We start from the raw sequence: 14,704 nt of genomic DNA, 5'->3' as shown, positions 1-14,704 counted from the left end.
CAATAGAAAAGCAATAAAGATGAGAAAAAGATTAATCAAGCTAAAGCCCTGATCATGCCAAGATTGATGCATATGCTTAATTTTGTGCATCTGAGTAGTCCCACTGATTTCAGTGGGACTACTTATGCATGTAAGTTCAACATATGCATAATTATTTGCTATATTGAGGCCTAATATTATTTCAGAAAAGAAGCTACTGTCCCATAGGCCCTATCTTACACACAAATTTGTATTGGTTTATTAAAGGAGATTTAGGTAAACTGATGAAACCCCCTGTGTAGAGTGAAATTGGAATGGCTAACAGCGGTTTATTTTGATTTAGCATAAACCTGTTCCTTTTTGACTTAAGATGAATCAAAATAAACTGTTTAAATAGATTCAAAATGTCCACACACATACAGTTGCATTGGTTTCACTAAATAGGGTTGAAGTCACACCTTTAGTTAATCCAGTACAATTTTGGTGTGTAGATGAGGCCTTCAATATTAAGTTATTTGCGTATCTTAAGGTGGCTGTATTAATTTACCCATGAGAATTTTACAGTATGAACTGGGAATGTGAATAAATATACTCAGTTATTTTAGCTACATTATGCCTTTCTTTTAATAGATGCCACCTTTTACAGATAATGTCTGACTGTTTTGTCTAATACCTTGATAGTCAACAATTCATTTCCTTTTTCTTAGGGCTTACTGTACATTGTTAGTCTCCAACTGGTTCATATTTCAGAACTTCAGTGAAGTAAGTCTTTGTTTTCTAAATACACACAATAATAATGATACAATTATTCAAATAAAATATTATTTATTATTAATAATAATACTTTTAATATAGTGCTCTTTACATGTGCATGGTGCTTTATAAATAAGGGAAAGACATGATTTTATAATCTGAGCATACAATCCTGCAAAAACGTTTACAGGTATGTAACATTACATCTATTTAGATATAAATAGGAGAAGGGGCATCAAGGCTTAGATAAGGGTTCTCAATTTTTTCATTGTGTGATAGTTTCCGTCCCATCTGCAATCACATAGACTACCTCTTCTCTGGTTTGCAATCATATAATAAACTTATGGGTAGCTTCAGCAAAATTGTTCATGTGAAATATTGGGAAAATATTTATATACATTTTTAAAAGAGCTGGTTTAACATAATGTTGCAAACTTTCATGAATAAGGAGATTTTGGCCCCTGCCACAGGTAGTCCTGTAATAACTTGAAACGTTCCAACCTTCACGCCATTAGGGTGGCCAGATGTCCTGATTTTTATAGGCACAGTCCTGATATTTTGGGCTTTTTCTTATATAAAGCACCTATTACCCCCCACCCCCTGTCCTGATTTTTCACCCTTGCTATCTGGTCTCCCTACACACCATTGGGAGGCAGTAATGAGAGAGATACTTTTCTCATATAATTCTAGCTCTTCCAATAAATGATGATAATGTTTCTAGGTGTTTCACAAGCCTTAGCAACCTTTGGATGGGGAGAAATTACCTTGCAACTTTTTCACAGATAAAATATCGGAGAGCTTCTGTAACATCACTTAAGTCAAGTAGGTCATGTCTACACTACAACTTTGGCTCACACAAGTTATGTCGTTGAACAGCTGCAGGCCTTTGCATATCACTCAGGTGCATGAATACTTATCTGCTTGCATCAGTGCTGCAAATGCTAATCCCGAATGCTTGCGTCGATATAAAGGACATTGCACCACAGGTAGGTAGCCCTGTGTGCCATGTACTGTTGTCCAGTAAAATGCCTTTTGGGTCATATTCACAGTGTTTTGTTGGACAATAACCATTCACACAGGGATGTTCCCAGCATGCAAGTTTCTCTACCTCATAATACATTCCACATCCCATAATTGTTGTGCTGTTTTTTGAAAATCCCACAAATCTGCACAGTGCTTTTCAGTTTCTGTCATCTCTGCCAGAAGTATGGAGCCTGCACAACTCATGAACATTCCAAATACAGGAGACATGATTCTCCTGTTCTTGCAGACCTTCAGGAAGTACCGCAACAACTGTCATAGCAATGGGGGTAATGAGGATATCTGTGAGGACATAGCAAAAAAAAAAAAAAATCCAAAAAAAAATCCAGGTTGCTAGTAGCATTTGTGGAGCGCTGCTTCTGGGCTTGGGAAATGAGCAGTGACTTGTGATATTACATCACAGTATAGATCTGGGTTGATGAGCAATGGCTGCAGGACTTCTGGATGCAAAAGGCCACATTCCTGGATTTGTGTTCTGAGCTCGGCCCATCCCTCCAGTGCAGGGACACTAGAATGAGGATTTGATGTCCTGGGTCTGTGAACCAAGGCCTGTGAGTCCCTAAAGAGCTGCCACATCCTAGGTTCCACCCAATAGTTACTGAAACCAGCTGAGCTGGGAGACTGCTAGGGCTATATCTCCAACCAAGAGACCACCCACAGAAACTCTGATTGGAGGATTGCCTGTCTTCACTATTTGGTTCAACTGTGCCATTTAAGCCAGGAGGAGGAAGAGGAAGTTTGTGTGAGCAGCAAGGTGGTTTCCTGTTGTGGCTGCACTGGATCCTGTTTGTGCCTGCCTCCTGCACCCAACCCTGTTCCTGGTTCCCACTCTGCTACTTGCTCCTGCCTTCACCCCTGCTTCTCCCACTATGTTCATGCTCTGTGCTTGAGCCTTGCCTCTCCTCCTGCCCTTACACCTCGCCTTCAATCCTCAGTGACCAGTCCTAGCTCCAACTTCTGACCTTGACCTGGCTTGACTCTTGCTTCTGGCATTTGGTATTTGACCTCAGCACTGACTCTCCGTTTCAGTTCCTGATTCTGACTCTGGCTTGCCCCCTGGCTCTGGTAACTGGCAGTTGACTCTAGTGATGACCCTTGGCTTCGTTCCCCACCCTGGATGCCTGCTCTGACTACTAGGCCAGACTGTTTGTATATTGGTCCATGACAGTGGAGAAGCAAGTGACAATCACACTCTGGAAACTTGTAATGCCAGAGTGCTATGGGTCAATGGGAAATCATTTTGGAGTTGGAAAATCCACAGTTGTGGCCGTTGTCATTCAAGTGGGTAGGGCCATTAATCATCTTCTACACAGGGTTGTGACTTTGGGCAATGTGCAAGAAATAGTGGATGGATTTGCAGTGGTGGGGTGACAGATGGAACACATTCCCTATCATGGCATCAGCCCATCTTGCAACTGAGTACATCAACAGAAAGGGATAATTTTCCATGGCTATGCAGGCACGAGCAGATCACTGGAGATGATTCATCAACATCAACGCTGATTGGTCAGAGAAGATGCATGACACTGTCTTTAATAACAAAGGATTATTAAGAAAGCTGCATGCAGATAAATTATTTTGTTATCATTGGGTTACTGTGGTTGATATGGAAATGCCAATAGCATTTCTGGGAACCCAGCCTATCTTTTGCTCCCCTGGCTCATGAAGCCATATACTGGCCATCTTGACAGTGTCAGGGAAAAATTCAACTAAAGGCTCAGAATGATTGTGGAATGTGCTTTTGGTAGGTTGAAGGGTTGATGGTGTTGTTTACTCACTAGATGAAATCTTGGCAAGAAAAATATCCCAATGGCTATACATTGTGTCCTGCATAATATATGTTAGGCAAAGGGGGAAAAGCTGCCGCTAGGGTGGACATAGAGCAGCAGGCTGCAAAATTTGAGCAGCCAGACACCAGGGCTGTTACAAAAGCCCAGGGGGAAGCTATGCATTTGAAGGAAGCTTTAAAGGTTCATTTAGACCAGTGGCGCTCAACCTGCGGCCTGCAGGCTGCTTGCAGCCCAATCAGCACAGAGCTGCAGCCCATGTGACGTTCTCAGGGCCATACAGGTAGTATTGGCTGCAGCCTACAATGGTAAATAGGTTGAGAACCACTGGTTTATGCCGTCAGCCACATTAGTGTTCTGCCTTGAGATAATGTCTGTCTTGTGTTATGTAAATTATGGGTTGTTGGTTTTTTTGCCATGAGTATCTATTCTGTTGTGCCTGTTGCAAGTATAAATACTGCTGGGGCTGGGGCCTTGCCTGCCAGTATGAATTATGTGGTGCTTGCAGTACACTTATGAATATGACTGAGTGTTTTCCTGAGGCTATGAACTCTGTGCATTTATAAATACTGTTTGATTTCTTCCTTACTGCTATGCATTCTTAAATATTTGTTGTAAGCTAACAGATTTTGATTCTCCAAAAATATAAATTTATTGAGTGGAAAAATGCAATGCGCAAAAAGTGCAAACAAACATACAATGTCATACAAACTTCAAACTACTTTACAGAGTCAAACTTTTAAAATTCCTATTGAAAAGAAAGTAAACACTTATGTCCAGAAAGGTCATTCAGTGAAGTCCATTATGACGTAAAATACAATCTCTGGTTTTCACTGGTCAGTGTATCTCACATGAAGCTGTGGTTTTCCTGGTTGTCCTCCCTCGTCACCTTCCTTCTCCACTTCCTCCTTGCTGTTCATGGCAGAGTTCTCCATCTCAGACATCTCAGAGGTAACTACAGGATGTTGGTGGGGTCACTGCCAAGTAGGGCTTGCAGCTCATTTTAAAAGCAGCACGTGTGTGGGGTAGCATCAAATTTCTTGGTGCCCTGCCTCAGCTTGTGGTATGCCTTGCATAAGTCCTTTGCTTTCATGCAGCACTGCTGATGAAACCTGTTAAGCCCCTTTGCCTGCATCCCTTCTGCAATCTGCTCATATAAATCCATGTTTCTATTGCTGTTCTGTAGCTGTGTTTCCCAGCCTCTTCTCTCCATAGTCCCAGAGGACCCAACACTTCCTGCCTGCTTCAGGCAGGAGAATGCCTAGTACCTCCCAGTGTGCATGGAACCAGCACGGTCAGTTGGAATTAAACAACATAGGTGAGCTACTAGGTGTGCTTACCAAAGTGGGCAACCAGAAAATGGCATTTCAAAAAATGGGTTTTTAAAGTGTGTATGGGGGGGTGGTGGCTTTCTGGTCTCTGTGACCCCTGGGTAGTGGAGTTTAAAATTATGGGCAGAGCAGTTACTGTTGCACCAGCTGGGGTATTGTGGGACAGTGGCTGGATGACTGTTAGGCCTTGTCTACACTACAGGGAAAAGTCAATCTGAGCTACACAATTTGAGTTACTTGAATAGCGTAACTCAAGTTGACGTGGCTTAGATCTACTTACTGCGGGGTCCACACGACACGATGTCAATGGGAGACGCTCGCCTGTTGACTCCCCCTGCTCTTCTCGAATTGGTGGCATACAGGAGTCAATGGGAGCATGATCTACGGTCAACTTAGCGGGTCTTCACTAGACCCGCTAAATCGACTGCTGATGCATCGATCTCCATGTGTCGATCCCCTGGTAAGTGTAGACAAGCCCTCAGGGTTGACACAGATCATAAAATGTCTACTCTGGCACTGCATCGACCAAAGAAGTTCAACAATAGCTCTGTGCCATTCGGGGAAGTGATTTTACTGCGTTGCCATAATGGGCTGCCTAGGTTGGCTGGAGACAAATTTGAGTGTAGACACATACATAAATAGGTTGATCCAAGGCGACTTAGGTCACCCTAGCTTTGTAGGTATACCAGGTCTTAGGAATAGAACTGAGGTCTCTAATATTGCTGAACTAATGGTATGTCTACACTATGGAGTCTATGCCAGCATAGCCTATGCTGTCAGAGCTCACTAATGCAGATGCAGCTGACAGTGACAGGAATTTTTCTGTCAGAATAGGAACACCACCCTCCTGAATGCTGTTAGCTATGTCAACAGAAGTCCTTCTTTGGCTACACTGAGGGTTTTGTTAGGAGTAGTTGATCAGAGGTATATTTTATTTCAGAAACATTATAATAAATCCACCCCTGACCAATAAAGCTATGCTGACAAAAACCCCAGTATAAAGGCAACTATGTTGATGGATGAGTACTTTTGTCAGTGTAGCTAATGTTGTTCAGGGAGATGATGTTCATACACCACCACTCTGAAACCTGTCACCATACATCTATAGGAATTTTTCTATGTCTACCCTGGGGGGGCTGACTATGCTAGCATAAGTTCCCTAGTGTAGATCCTTGTTTCCCAAACTTGTTTTTCCCAAGGACCCTTTTGGCAAGTGTCCCAGATCCCTTTCATTTTCATACTACCAGAATGCCCCTGCCAGTGTGGGAATGCCTGTGTGATGTTTAGCTGTCACTTTTTTTCCACAGATTTACAACAGTGTTGCAAAATATAGAGTCTTGGCCAGGCAAGTCTGACTTCTTTAGTCAGAAAAAGGAGAGTGATAGGAAAAGAGCACACAAAGCATGCGTGTATGAGAAAGAGACTCACATTCGAGGTGGTATTTGGGATTTGCCACTTTCACTGGCTCCCTCTTTCTGGCTCAGTATGGTCAGGATATCTTTCCGAATTAGGATGAAGATGGGCTGGGGTTCCAGGAGACAGGTGAGGGCAGCAGCCATAAAGCTAAAGCTTGCTCCAGCTGTTGACAGAGAGCTGCTGCTTCTGCCAGTTTTTCCTAAAAGTCTTTTCTTTTTAAGAATGCCCCGAAGGGATTGTTGGGCAGAATAGTCCATCCTCTCATTATTTCGTCCACCAAGAGGCCTTTTCCAACATGCCAATTTTTATTAATTGATTTCCGGTCTTCTACTCGTCTTGTTTACCAGTCATAATCTTCAGATGGTCCTTGAGTGGTATCAATAAATCCTTGTCTGTTTGGACTAATTCAGTCTTTTTTTTTTTTTTCTTTTTTTTACAGTTGAACTCACAATTCGGAAAAATTTGTAGCCCCGGTTATCACAGCATGACCTAAACCCGATTGTAGACACAGCTATGGCAATGGAAGAATGCTTCTATTGATGTAGCTACCATTGTAGGAATGCCACCTCCTCCAACACCAATGGAAAAATGCCTTCGATCAGCATAGGCTGGGTCTACACTACCGGGATACGCTGGCATTGCTATGGCACCATAGTGATGCCAGTATAGTTTGCATCCTGTAATATATCCTTAAAATTTAGATCAATCTAGCTACATCACTCAGGGATTTGAAAAATTTACACCACTGAGTGCTATAGTTAAGCTGTGCTAATGCCAGGTGTAGATGCAACTAGATCAATGGAGGAATTCTTCTGTGAATCACTGCAGCTTTGTCACTGTACTGTAGACATGCCCTTACTGTCTTTGAGAAGGAACAGGTCAAATTAGGTGCTTCTAGTATGGTTCTGTATCACATTTAAGCAGCTGCACCACATACTGAAGTTTGTGACTAGGGCCCTACCAAGTTCACAGCCATGAAAAATGCGTCATGGAGCATGAAATCTGGTCTTCCCCCATGAAATCTGGTCCTTTGTGTGTTTTTATCCTATCCTATACAGATTTCTGGGGGAGACCAGCGTTTCCCAAATTGGGAGTCCTGACCCAAATGGGAGTTGCAGGGGGCCTTCAGAGCTGGGTGGCCGGAGAGTGGCACCTGCTGGCTGAGGGCCCAGCTCTGAAGGCAGCAGCACAGAAGTAAAAGTTGGCAATACCACACCTTGCCATCCTTACTGCTGCCAGCAGCGGCTCTGCCTTCAGAGCTGGGCTCCCAGCCAGCAGCCACCGCTCTCCAGTTGCCCAGTTCTGAAGGCAGCACTGCAGAAATAAGGGTAGCAGTACTGCAACCCCCTCCCCCGCACAATAACCATGCGACCACCCAACAATTCCTGTTTGGGTCAGGATCCCTGTGAAATTTCAGATTTAAATAGCTGAAATGAAATTTACTATTTTTAAAATCCTATGACTGTGAAATTGATCAAAATGGACTGTGAATTTGGTAGGGCCCTATTTATGACTCTGCCACTGGTTTGTAAGAGAGCTAGTTCTTTACCTCAATTAGTACGGAGCAAGCGGCCCATCAGGGAAATACGCTGGTGGGCCAGGCCGGTTTGTTTACCTGCAGCGTTGGCAGGTTCGGCCGATCGCAGCTCCCACTGGCCGTGATTCGTTGTTCCAGGCCCATGGGGGCTGCGGGAAATGGCAGCCAGCACAACTCTTGGCCCGCGCCACTTCCTGCAGCCCTCTTTGGCCTGGAACGGCGAACCGTGGCCAGTGGGAGCTGTGATTGGCTGAACCTGCGGGCGCTGCAGATAAGCAAACCATCTCAGCCTGCCAGCGGATTTCCCTGACGGGCCACGTGCAAAGGTTGCTGACCCCTGGTATAGAGGCTTTTTATATCCCTAGGTCCCAAGCTCAGTCCCACAGTCCTAACAGAGATGTTCCTACATTTGACTGTGCTGTTCGTAATCACTAGATTACAATCTGCTCCCAGAACCAGGAATGGAATGGAAAGCACGTGGAGGGTAACCGCGTGCTTTCCCCCAAAACCAGTTATTCCCAGAGCTGAAATAGGAGCAGTCTCTGTGGTGGATCTAAAGGTGCGAGTTTAAACTTCACACATGACTAGAACTGAGCAAGAAACTCATTTCCTGTCCAAAATTTTTTTGGAACTTCCCAAAGTTTTCTCATTCTACATTGGGACAAAACTGAACTTTTGATGTGTTTAATGAAAGATATATATTAGCTAGAGAGCCCAAAGTATCCAATAGCATAGGAGTTACGGCACTCATCTCACCTTGAATGTGGAAAACCCAGGTTTACATCCCTGATTTTGGGACCTACCTGGGATGTCAAAAACCTGGGTACAAGTATCCTAGGCCTCTGGTTATTGGCTACTGAGGAGCAGGTCGGTTTCAATCTCTCCTGTTTGAGCTGTTCCACTTTTTACAAGTAATTAAATATTGATGGAGCCAGAGCGATTGACTCTATGACCTTGAGGTTAGGGCACTCACATAGGTGTGGAACTAGGTTCTCTCCACTGCTCCAATGAATAGTCTAGTCTCTATGGTTGTCATATTCTGATTTCATTTTGGTTGTTGGGTTAGCATGCTGGTGTTGGTGGCCTGTGCTATACAGGAGCAGGCCTTAAGCTTTGACTCTAATATTTAGCTTTCGTAGTTTGGTTAATGACAACTGTCTCTTTAAGAACAGGGTGTGCCAAACTAAGAGTATTTGAGATCAGCCTGTGTGGGGAGATTTTGCCTTTTTGTCCAGCATTGCAAAAGGTCAGAATTTGATTTAATACATTTATCTTTCAAGACAGCAAGGTTCATTCTCAACGGTGTTATATTTGGGTCTATGGGGGGACCATATACATCGGGGCATTGCTAATTAGCTGCAGAGCCTTTCACCTGTAAGTCCCTAGTGTAAATCCTGCCCAGCTCAACACAGATTAAATTTTATTGTTCCTATCTAATGGATCTCATGCAATGTAACAAGATTCAGAAAGACTAGATGCTTCCCTGGATATCAAGAACAGCCAGGTTTATCAAAATAAATGTTAAGAAATTAGGAGAGCAGGATGAGGAGGGAGTCAAATTATTCCACATCTGCCAAGAATGGGAGTTTTACAGGCAACAGGCTCTGGGCCATGTCAGGGACAAGATGGACTTTGGGTCTGATCCATGATAGCGATGCCGGTGCTCCCAAGTGGTCACGAGATGAGACGAGTTGGCCGAGTCCTGGTTCCATCTCTGATGCACAAACTGCCCCTCGCCCCGTTGGGCACGTGCACGTCCCATCGTAGCATGGTGGCCTGCCCATTGGTAACGTATTTCCCAACTCGCCCCCACGCCTTGCGCTAGGCTGGGAAGTTCGCAGGACTGGGGCTGCCCGTCGAAGGGGGTCGTGTAGCATCCGACCCGGCGGGGCAGGCCCCCAGCCCGACACTGGCTCTAGCTGTGTGAGGTGGTGGGTGCCACAGGGGTGCGTGGGGTGGGGGAGGTGGGAGAGCACAAAACCCAGCCACGCCCTAATTCAATCGGGGGGAGGGGCTGAGGCTTTGGGGCCCATGCTGGGGGAGGTCTGACTCCTGGCTTATAACTCGTGCAGTGCCCAACGCTCCAAGCCCCCCCCCCTTTTAACCCTTGGGCGGCCAAGGGGTGTGTGTGGGGCGTGGCTGGGAGCCGTGCTTCCCTCTCGGTGGCGGCTTGTGGGGCGAGGGGTAGCAGAGGGCGCCAGCCTGGCTGTGGGATTTGAGTGGTGACGGAGGGAGGGGGAACTATTTCTCTCTGCTGGAATCCGCTGCCGCGCGGAAGGTTACTAGTTCGGTATGCGAACTCCGCGACGGCTCGGCGGAAGGATCAGCGCTCTCACTCAAACTCGGTTATTCGCTCTCCTTTCTGCGCTACCTCCCCCCGGCTAGGAGTGACACAATTGTAGGCCAATCAGCGAGTGTCGTTCCCATCAGTCTGATCACGCACTGCGTCCGGAGGTCTCCATCACGACGTTTCTCGCGGCCTTTCGCCGATTGGACTGAAGGCCCGCCAATCGCTCAACTGGGCGGGACGTAGCTTCTATCACCCATTCGCCGCCCGCTCTTCCTACAACTGATTTAAGGCAGAGCCAACCGACGGGGTCGCTGCGTGCGCCGCGTCGCGTTCATTAACCAATGGCGCGGGGAGTGGGCGGCGGCGAAGAGGAAGCTACTAGCCAGCGAGAGAGGCAGCGGCAGCGGCAGCGGCGCAGCTAGGCGAGGAAGAGGTTGGTCTGTGGCCAGGCCGGGGGGGCCTTGCCAGTCAAGGCGCGGATGCTGACGGGTGACCCTTGCATGTGTGGGGGGGCTCAGACCCGGAGCTGGGCATGGCAGCGCCCCCCCTTTGTTGTGGTGGGAGGTGGCGGCTGCTGTGGGGGTGGAGGAGGCTTGGCCGGGGGGCGGGCTCGGCTTGTGGGGGGCTGAGGCTGGCGGGGAGTGTGTGGGATGGGGGTTGGGCTCGGGTTCCGGCTCCTTACACTGGGCCCGATTCTCTTTTTGCCTCCCCCTGTCCCTAGTAGGGTAACAGTTGGGCCCTGCTCCCAGGAGATAAACATGGGGACAATACGATTTGTGCGGGGATGGGGTTGCGGGTCAGTATCACTTATCCACTCTCCGTCCTTCCCCGCGCCCCCCTCAAAAAAAGCCTTGGAAAAACTCTAGCTCAGACTTTGCTCAACAAAGATCTTTACACAGATTAAATGTGGAAAATTGCAGCCTCAGAAGCCAACGCTGTATAAAATTGTGAGCGATCTGAAAATAAAACGGGGAATGGAAAGTGACTTTTAGCCTTAACTCCAGTGGGTGTTACCTAGGGGTTGAGTCTCTTTCCCCTGCTTGTATGCAGTGAATGCTCATCCTCTTCACTTAGATGTAAGCAAACATATGTGAAGTATATAATCTCATACACAAATAAGCACATCATACCCAATTGGTGCTATAATTGAAGTACTGTAATTGCAAATAGTGGTCGTTTTAGCAATTTTGCAAAATTTCCACTTGTAGCACTGTGTATATGTGTGAGGGGGAAAAATAGCTAAGTAAAATTGTTAATTTACACTCTGTATAAAGGATGGCTCGGTAAGAAGACTTTCTTACAAGCCTGTTTGAAAGTTGAGTTTGGGATTCAATTGCAAATCTAAATTCACTGTTTGTACTCTCCTGCTTCACAAACAAAGCTTACAGCTTTTAGAAAAACATCCTTAACAATTATAGTATGGAAGTTTAGTTAAGATCTACTCCAGATACAAAAATCTACGAGACAAATACTGTTTGCATACTGTCAGTAACAGGAAACATTTTCTTTAAGTATATCTTATGTGAGTGCTGAGATGTACATATCTCTGCAGTGTTTTAATGTTATAATAAGCAGCTCCTGAGTGCATAGAAAATAATGAAGATATGTTCGTATCAAGAAGCTTACAGTGAAATAAGCCATTTAAATTATTGCATTTGATCAGAGAGGGTGTCTTTAAAGAGAAGGTTGCTTAAGATTTTTCTTTTTTATCTAACAAATGGCTGTAGTAAGGACAGTTTTATATACTTCCAATGTTTACAATTGGCTAACTGTTTAATTGTGGGGTGATCACAGTGTGTCAGATTCAGCAAAATGCAAACTTAAAAAGTGTGTGTGTATAATATATATAAAAGAAATAAGACAGCCCCCCTCCCCTGTGGCGACTCATTTTTCACCCCAAACTGATCAGGTTCCTGTAGCTGAGAGAAAGGGGCCCTTTCAATCAGATAAGATTCCTGTTTTAAATGACTTTTAGACTTTCCTTCATAGATATTTTTCTTCCTTCTCTAGCGTTAGAAAAAGAGGATTATATTTTGCTCTTCAGGGGTATCTTACTTAACCTGTTGCTTCCACAGAATTATTAATTGTCTTCCAAGAATCAAGGGTGGTAAAAATCAGTTTGATACATTACTCTAGTTATAATCTTAAATTGCTAAGATTGCTGTTGTGATAACTTTATCATGAGGCTTAACTCTATAGTAAGAGAGTATAGAAGTGAAGTTCTTGGCATCCCCCCCCAACCAATTTATAGTGCGCACTCCTACCCTTCACCCCCCCCCAAGAAAAGTAAAGGTGTAATATGGTATTAACCCTCAATGAGACTAATTCTTAAAGAATTTGATTATTTAAACCCAATTGTAGGCATTTCAAATTGATATTTAACAATGTATTGGAGGATGTGGTAGTTTACCACTTCACTGGATGTCCTTTTTGAAGCCCCATACAGTTCAGACTCAGAAGTGCAGATTAGCAAAAATAGTCTGCAGAATTTCAGAGTTCTTTTGATAGTGAAGACTGGAATTGTGGATATTCTATGTAGTGTCAAACTTACAGTAGGAATAATCAACTCTAGTGAGGTTTAGAAGTTCAAATGGTACTTGAAAAGACTTACACTTTGTAAGGGTTTAGTTCCTGTCTAAATTGACCTCCTTCTCTTTTCTCTCCCCTTACCTCTCCCCTGTCCGCATCTTGTTGATTTTAATTTGCTCATACAATGAGAATTTCCAAACTAAAGGCCCTCCTGGATCCTTCTCAATCCTCTTATGTCAACTTGATCTTTCCAAAGTGCTGAGCACTTGTAGTTACCATTGAGTTTAATTGGAGCCTGGGAATTCTCAGTCTTGCTGAAAGCTTGAGCAATGTAAACTCTTCCCATCCCCCTGCCTTCTCCCCCCCCCCCCCCCCAAAAAAAAAAAAAAAAAAAGCTTAGGCGAACCAACCTTGCAACATGTCTGAAGGGTGAGGGAGAAGGAGAAGAGAGTTCCAGATTCTGTCTCAAAGAACAGTACATGATGAAACTTTAGTTATTGTAAAAGTATTTTAGGTTTTCAGATGTGTTAACACTGTGTTAATGGGCTGTGTATGTAAATTCTCTGTAATTGAAAGCATCCATATATGAGACTGATTTAACTAAGTGAGCTGTAAATTCTACTTTCCAAATTGGATGTAATGACTTTTTTATCATAAAGCCATAAACTGCTTGTGAACTGTGAGAGACAAACAATACCTAAGCTTACTTTGCCAAAATATTTGTAACTGTTAATTTGTTAAACTGAATTGCTGCAGGTCATGCGATGGGATTAGTGGTTTTTTGTAGTAGAACAGAGGGTACAGGCAGTCCTGTGTCTGGTCAGTACTATCTGAGCTAGAAGAAATTGAGGGAGTGCAGGTAATTCTGAAAGCTGAAAACAACTGGTTTCTTTGAAATGTCTTTGTAGAAAGTGCACTAGGTAGGCTAAAGTTTCATTCTTCTTGACATTTTACTGTGGTTTATGGATAACTGACAATAGCACTAATTATACTGTGCACTACAAGAGAGCAGTTAAGGGAGTGATTTCTTGCTATCTGAGCGGCTTAGGTTGGAACTTCTGTTTCATCAACAGATCTCAACTATCTATAAATAATGACTGAAGACTCAGTCACTTCAGGACAGTGTGTGTGTTGATGGGGGGAACTTCTTCACTTTTATAAGATAAACCATAAGAGTAATTATTTTATCTGTTTGATCCTTCTGTTACTGCAGTTTGTTGGCAGACTGCTTGACTTGCATGAAGAACTAGGTAGGTTTTTTTTTTTTGGTATTACAGTCTGCATTGAGAGGGATTTCAGTGACCCCTGCCTACTAGTTGTCAGCATTCTACTGGTTTATATTTTATAGTAGAATATTTACATATTTTATAATTTATATAGCTTAGCAGACTTTTCTTCACTCTTGATTTCTTTTGTTGTTTTGATAACTCTCTCGTTACTTCTAGTGGCCATTTTAAACATTCTCTGACAAATGTGCACATCAGTGCATTTTTAGTATCAAACTGAGATTTGAATAGAATGCATAAAAGCCTCCATGAAACAGGCAGAGCAAATATGAAAAATACTTGCATAATTGCCATAACATTTGGAACCATAACTCTGCTTCTGTTGAAATATGGTTTCAAATGTGCTTGCATGCTCTCTCTATTTAGCTTTGATAGCAAACCATGTAATTCTGAAAAAACTTGCTTAGAGTATTGGGTATACATGCAGTGAGTAGCTTAAAACAGGTGAAGTGATGAATTAAGTGAAGTGGAATATTTGCGCTCTCTAACTTTTTCTAGGTTGCTAAAATACTTCTGCTCTGTTAGTCATATTACTAAGGGTATGTCTGTACTTAAAATGCTGCTACTGCACCACTACAGTGTAGATTCTGCCTACTCCAATGCAAGGAGCTCTCCTGCTGGTGTAGGTAATCCAGCTCCCTGAGAGGTGGAAGTTAGGTCAGTGGAAGAACTCTTCCATCAACCTAGTGCTCTCTACACAGGGATTTAGGTTGGCTTAACAGTGCTGCTCAGATTTTTCATACCCCTGACCAATG

The 14,704-nt window shown here is 44.0% G+C and overlaps 1 protein-coding gene across 2 annotated transcripts in view; it reads left to right on the top strand.

Annotated features, from left to right (window-relative positions):
* Nucleotides 1-10,454: 10,454 nt before the first annotated feature.
* Nucleotides 10,455-14,704, top strand: part of SMAD2 (SMAD family member 2) — a 91,045-nt gene continuing 86,795 nt past the window's right edge. For both annotated transcript variants that reach the window (XM_050944744.1, XM_050944743.1), the window contains exon 1: nucleotides 10,455-10,567. The gene's annotated coding sequence lies outside the window, so the exon portion shown is untranslated. The remainder of the gene's footprint in view (nucleotides 10,568-14,704) is intronic.

The sequence above is a fragment of the Gopherus flavomarginatus genome, chromosome 3 (genome assembly GCF_025201925.1).
Source record: "Gopherus flavomarginatus isolate rGopFla2 chromosome 3, rGopFla2.mat.asm, whole genome shotgun sequence".
Taxonomy (NCBI): Eukaryota; Metazoa; Chordata; order Testudines; family Testudinidae; genus Gopherus; species Gopherus flavomarginatus.
The sequence above is the reverse complement of the archived record's forward strand: the minus strand, read 5'-3'. Positions and strand labels throughout refer to the sequence as shown.